The sequence below is a fragment of the Magallana gigas genome, chromosome 9 (genome assembly GCF_963853765.1).
Source record: "Magallana gigas chromosome 9, xbMagGiga1.1, whole genome shotgun sequence".
In the NCBI taxonomy this organism is placed as follows: domain Eukaryota; kingdom Metazoa; phylum Mollusca; class Bivalvia; order Ostreida; family Ostreidae; genus Magallana; species Magallana gigas.
The window spans coordinates 13,849,985-13,857,355 of NC_088861.1; the positions used below are offsets into that span (position 1 = coordinate 13,849,985).

Sequence of the window (7,371 nt, forward strand, 5' to 3'; positions counted from 1 at the left end):
AAAAAACAGTAACATCTGCCAGATAAATGTAAGCAGATACTTTTTGCTTTGTGCAAATGCATGATAGAAGTAAGCAGATACTTTTAGTTACACACGTATTTTTATTTCAATTAACATTTAATATATAAATAGAATATTATGGAGACTGGGTATAGTTAACAAATTTTTCATCAGGTATACCCTAAGATTAAAAAAATGATTTGTTTATTAATAAATTTCATTTCGTGAAGAAAAGTATATTGCAAAGTTAAAGCTATACACGCTATAATTTGCGTCAATTTTGAATAAAGGGGAAAATGTTTGTGTTTGATTACTAATATAAGTTACCTTTATTCTGTTAATTATAATGCTCAATTCGATCACGTAACAAATATGTCAAATATTAAACAATAAAAAATATTTATTTTCCTGCCAGGAAAGTAATGCCTCCTCGTGAATATCAATCTATCACGTGATAGCGACAGCTAAATTTAGCCTATCATACCAAAACTGGTGAAGGGTTAACATCTTCATAATTGTGATAGTTTCACAAAGGAAAGGATATTTTCAGTAAAGCATAAATTTGTCCGATATACGAGTGCAAACAAAAGAAAAAATACAAGCCTGTGAGTAGATATGAATACTTCCTTTAAAAAAATGACGTAGACCTGTGTTTTTCCCCTGTGTGCTATTTATAGATCCTATAAGTGTTAATGCAGAATTAAGGGTATCGTGAATGAGAAACGTATTTTACTCATTATACATGTATGTATTTCAAATTAACAACTGTTAAGCATATTAAAAATCAATTTGAATATTTAATTAGGCAAACAATAACGACCACCTAGTTCTACGCGGACATGCGCAATGAGGTCGGTTTCGCTCTGCCTTCATCAATATTCATGAAAAGGTATATTTTCCTGGCAGGAAAATAAACAATTAAAAATCTACATCTTTGTAACGAGATGGACTTCACCATTGTAATTTACAGATTAAGGATAACTTTTATAAGTAGACAAACACATGCGTTTTCACTGTCATTCAAAATTGACGTAAATTATAGCGTGTATAGCTTTAATAGAGTTAAAAATCTGAATGGCTTTCTTTATCTTTATGCATATCTCTTCTTAAGGTGATTTATATAGTTTTATGGCCACTGCTATATTTGGTTTCCTTTCCGTTAATGTGTATTATTTTTAACGCTATTAAAGCTGTTTTATTTATCGAATACTAATAAAAGATGAGCGTGTGTAAAATGTCAATGCGCAAATCTATTTAAGGAGATCTACTCCAATATCTTATGCATAGTATACTTGTAGAAATAAGTTGTACATGTATGCATTTTGTGTGCATTATAAATGAAACTGTGAATATCAGAAACGCCTGACCATGAAATGCCTGCAGGTCTCATATTACCAAACATTTACAATTCTTGTCCCCTGAAGCTAAGGTATAGATAAATCCGAAATTACTCCAACTCTTGAGCCCCCTCCCCCTCTCTTCCCCATTTTCATTATCAAATGTTTTTGAAACATCAAATTATAAAAGTGGGGTAACCGTTAGAGGAGTCTCAGATTAGGTTTAAGACTTCAAAATGAAGCTTAAGGAAGTTGAATTGTCATCAAATTAACAATCTGCCTTAAACTTTAAAATACGTCATTTTGTCAATAAACATTTATTTAGTAAATTGAAAACTCAAATTATTATAGCTTTTAAATTTGATTTAAAAAATTAAGAAAACGGTGCGATGTTAAAATATCCTTTTAAAATTATTTTTATTTCATGCTTTCCAATTGCATTACCATAAAGCTGCCTAATGATAGCACATTCCGATCATTTCTATAAATAGAAAAAAAATGTTCTGTCCTGGATAGTGCTTAACTGCAGAACGGAAAAGAGGATACATTGTATCAAGGTATTAACTACTAGACTCTGACCCGTGCGTGCACGGGTTGACATTGCATATGATATCGGAAATTTACGAAATAGATACGTCGACACACCGTATTGTTGACATTTACAAAATCTAAGACGACAATAATGTCATTAATTTCACTACACTCTGCTTAGTTAGGACAATCTAACCGTGATTCGGGACAGACCTTCACCGCAGTTAAAATGCCTCCCATATACCCGGAATGTGGCAAAAATGTGTCATCGCTCCGAAACGATTTTGGAGGAAATTAATGGGGCTGCATTAAGAATAACAGTCAAAAAACTTAATTCATATTAATGAAGAATTAAACACGTTTTCACCAACGTTTTTACACACATTGAATTTACACACCATGTTGACATTCGGAACTCTCGGGATATTTCATATTACATTGTAAATGCACTGCGATAGAGTTATTTCCCGTATTCCTTTGATTAACAGAATATAAGACAACTTTTCAATGAAAATTTACACGTATTTGTAATATCGTTTTTGAGTTTATCCATGCAAATGTGATTTTGCGGAAACATAAACTAAAGAGCCTCTCGTGATTTACCGTTAATGTAATGTGAATGTGCAAGATTGTAAAATCCAAAAAATCCAGATGATTTCCGGAATTTTTAAAGTAGTCTTCGTTGATTATTATTTGGCAAAGCTTGATCGAGAAAAATAAAAACAAACTGGTAATCTTCAAATACCAATGGTTTTTAAAATACATAAAACAAAAGACAGTACTCTGCCGATTTTTCGGTATTAAAGCCCAAAGATTCGAGTCTGTTATTTTAATATAATAGTATGGATATAAACGTAAAATTTAAAACAGGTCAGACATAAAAAAGCTTGTATTAATTGTTAATTTTAGAATTGAAAGATTATCATCATCAAACTATTTTCTTAAATGCATATCGGCAAGCGATGATTATTAATATGATTGAATGGAAGGGGAAAAACAAGATGTACAAGGCAACTATGAACGGCGAACCGTCGATCTGATCAAATGATGTCTTTTTCATAAAATTTAAAATGACACGGGCATGGAACTAACCACAATCTTAATTTTCTTTTACATTCTTTAGAGTGGAATGCAGATACATGTATGACGTCATACAATATATAAGATCGAGAAAAAGATTCTGTTAAATGGAATGTGATAATCTTTAGAACAAAAATAGCTGTGTTATTTTATTTGGATGTAAACATTAATTTCTATTCTATTGGATATATTCTTGTGTTTCTATTTTGCATATGATAGAAGCAGTTTTTCTAAGCATATGGGTGGTCCTTAAAAGGACCCGGGTTTATTTTTTTAAGAAGTTTATTCCTCTGTCTACTAGTTACGCTCGTCCTTTGAATTGGGCTCTTCTTCAGCCAAAGGTGCCGTCGGTAATGTATGTTTGCCATCCCCTTTGCAAATTCCGGGGCCTAGTCAAATTGGACAGGAACACTGGAGTAGAGCTCCTTGGCTAGGGACTGAATACTGGAGACTCTGGGACTACTACCTTGCTGCTGGTGGTAAGGGTGGCCGCGGTGGAGGAGTTCTCGGCACGGGGTAAACGCAGTCGCTGGCGGAGGCATTTGGGTCATTTACAGGAAAACCTACGACAAAAATATTGAATACAAAACAAATTTGAAAATTGAATAAATGAAAACTATGTCATTGTTGTTGTTATAAGAAACATAAAAAATCTGAAGAAGTTAGAATTTTGCAAAAGAAACGATGTCAGACTTCCCCGATAATCGAATATCTCCACCGAAGTTTAATTTTAAATTAGGAGAATCAAGTTTCATTAAACCTAGCGGCCTTTTTTTTCTTTTCTTTGCATATTGCAGGGTTTTAATGAGTTTAAAAACCAATTTAAGATTTAAATACATGTATCAATAGGTTTTTCAACAAAACGTTCTTTGTCTTGCTAAAATGAGAATGTACTGGAAAATGTATCTGCTAATTGTTGGCATTATTTTATTGATAAACAACTAAAGATTACAAATATATACAATCAATCCATTAATTACAATAACACAGCAATCAAACTCGCCATACGAGGTAAACTGTACATTTAGACTTTACGTATAAACTTGAGAATGCAAATCATTAAAAAAACATAGTAAGCAAGTGCTGAACCCTACAAACTACATATTCAATGTGACCATGTATCAAATACTAAGCTTTGAACTAATGATAGTACGTTCTTCCCTGCCATTCGTAGTTTAGCACGACTGACACAAACCTCTTCCGCTAACCAACGGCTCTTCCGTTCCTCGAAATTGCCAAGCTAAACCTGTTCTTGGCTGATGTTTTTTGTCAGATATATGGCTTGGGGAACAAAATACATTAGTCTTGTACAAACCAACAGTGTTTTAACGACTTATTCGAAACTCACATTAGCGTGAAATAGCGAAAATTTTTTTAAAAAATGAAAATAAAACATGAGTTTCGATTGTTATGAATAATGATAAAACCGTAGTTACATGATTAATGTAGTTTATCAATAAAAAACTCTAAAGCCTCAAACCACAGCGTCATTTCACATTGTATGAAATAATCTGTTCTGCCATCTTCCATCATATTTTTACAATGTATTGATTTTAATTAGTAAACCTTTCTGGATTGATTTGCATTCAATATCTCAAACAAAACAAATGTACTTTTATAGGCAAAACATCCAACAAAAACATGTTCATATCTGGCATCATAGTTTTATAAGTAACTCTAAAAATCATCAATATCTATAATTATATTTTGTCATTTACTGTTCAGAATGTACATGTATATCTAAAATAATTTATTTTCAAATCCAACTTATTAAGTAAAAAAAGTAAGAAACAAAAGCCTTTTGGATAATTTTTTTTTTTTACGTTTGGTCAAAAATTCATAAATCATTATAATGCGCCAGAAAACTCTGATGAAAGGCTTAAATAAAGCTTTGCGTAAATTGGCCCCGGACCAACTGTCTTTGTAGCAATATAATTTTTGGGATGCTGACAGAAATTATGTTTATGATGTTTCAAAAAATGATTAATTTGTCCGTGAAATAGATTTGTGAAATTACAAATACCTCGTATCGAAAAAAAAATTTAACAGGAACTAATCCTAATGCTAATTTACACATATATGCGTTTCTCTTTTATGGCATAAAGGAAACAACATAGTTTTGTTTTAACTCGCATTGAAAAATCTGAGCGACCATCTCAGAAATGAATGTGTCAGTAGTGTCGGTTAACATAATTTGTTTTTCGGTGTTTTTTGTTATTTCAAATTCAAAGCTCTGTTCAAGGTAAGATATCGTAAATGTTTATCATTTTGACAGTGAACTATCAAATGTAATCTCATAAGAAGATGATGATTCAGTTCATTTAAAATGATTTTCATGAATGTTATTTAGTATATAAATATACATATTTCAGACCTGAAGGTGTCGTAGATTGTTGCAAAGGATATGTGTGGAACAGAATAGAGAATAGATGCATACTAGGTTAGTACAGTATACTTTTAATAAAAATGTTAATATCTATCACTCCTGGTTCCTGCAAAGACGCTATATTTATGCATTGAATGTTTATGTTTGTATATGGTTGGTCCTATAACACACCAGACTGTGGAAACAAATTGAATACCGTACGATTTAAAGCATTTGTTCATTTTTATGACAAATACTGCTTTAATCATGTCAAATGCTTTTACGTGCAAAGTATGGTAAAAAAAGCTGATAAATCTAGTTATTTGCCTCCAATGTAAGCAGCAGTTTGTTTTAATTTTTAAGCATCCCTGATTCAAAAATTAGGAATTTAAACTGTGTTTTCAATGTGAGCATCAATTTTCATGGATTGAGAGAAAATCACAGTTTTCCAAATCTTTTCCACTTGTTTACACTTACGTAACAAATGCACTTTAATCTACATTTGATCTTGAAAAGCGAGTGATTATGTGGGGGTATATATGAGAAAATATATAACTTTTTGAGATTATTCGTTTGTGTGGAAAAAAATAATTTCTTAAGTTCATAAAATAAATATGCTTTCATAATTCAGTAGCAATTCTATAACTTTGAAGACAAAGCTTCTAAAACATCTGAATTAAAAAAAAATAATGCGATAAACTGAAATAATTTATAACACTTAACAAAGAACGTGTATCAGACATTTAATATACATGTAAAGGTTTTTATTATATGGTCAATTGTGTGTTACACAGTGATTATTTTTGCCATAAACATTTATTACATAAAGAGTCTGTGATTTTTTTAAAGAGATTGTGAAAGAAAACCTGACAACTGTTTCTTTACAAGATGAAACCGACTCTCAATTTCCGTACAAATGGCTTTTAGCTACAATGGTACCTCTGTGCTTTATTTTCGGAATCATCAGTGTGGCATTTCTATTTAAACATTATAGACGAAGACAAGAAACTGTGAATGCAGACGTTATATACTTAACAGCAACTTCCCAAGGTGATAGTACTCGTGCTTATAGTCCTTGCAACAAAAAGCCTTATTCCATTATGGAATTTACAGAAAACGAGCAGAATCTGCAGGACAAGTTGCCTACTTGTACCAAGGAAAACGTGTATATAACAATTGTATAAGAAAATGACGTTGGATGATACAATATTTATGTTATTCTTCTTTAAATGCATTTTGGAATTTTGACACAAAATATATACATGTATTTTAAAAAATGAACAAATAGTTCTTGAGAACGAAGGAGTGAAAAAAAAAATTCAAAAAAATTATCTTTAGCAATTTGTATATGCTACAGGTATATCTGATGCCTCCATTGATTCATCAGAGTTGCAAACATGATTAGACATAAACTATGTACAATGTTACTATCTAAACCAAAGGATAACTGTTACATAATATTTATTTATCTCGATCTTGAGGATTTTTTTTTAAATGTTTATCGATCTGTAGGTATATTTGTTTAATAAAATAGAAAGACTTACTGATAAACGTAACTTATCTATAATTTGTAAACATATGGAAAATATCAAATAGAGTACTGTTTTTCCAACTTTGTTTATCCTGAAGAGAAATGCAATTTAGAATCAAAGAGCTTGTTATATTTTTACTTGGTGTTTTCTCCGTTATTTTATTATTTTTATGCATATGAAGGAAAATATGGCAAATCAGTCCAAAATAAAATCAACATTTTGTACGTCATGAAAAGCAAATTTTTGTATGAGAAGCGCTGTAGTTAAGTAGCATTTCAACCCGAGTTTTCCAATAGAACTGCTGATCAAACCATGGAACCTTTGTATACTAAAAAATGAAGATATACACAGGTACGTACCCACTAATGGCGATATTGTATCGCCTCCCGAAGAGATATTAATACATGTACGTATTTGTATACCTTGCAACAAGTAGCGGGGGAACATATTTGGACTTGTCTGTCTGTCACTCAATTTGTTTTATCGATCAGCGCATTTTCTCTAAAACCATGGAAACAGATTTCAG

General features: G+C 31.4%; 1 long non-coding RNA gene across 1 annotated transcript; it reads left to right on the forward strand.

Moving 5' to 3' along the window:
- The first annotated feature begins 4,990 nt into the window (after nt 1–4,990).
- LOC136271193 (uncharacterized) lies at nt 4,991–6,586 on the forward strand. The gene is made up of 3 exons (XR_010709061.1): nt 4,991–5,190; nt 5,321–5,388; nt 6,163–6,586. It is a non-coding gene; the product is annotated as an uncharacterized lncRNA (long non-coding RNA).
- Nucleotides 6,587–7,371: the final 785 nt, after the last annotated feature.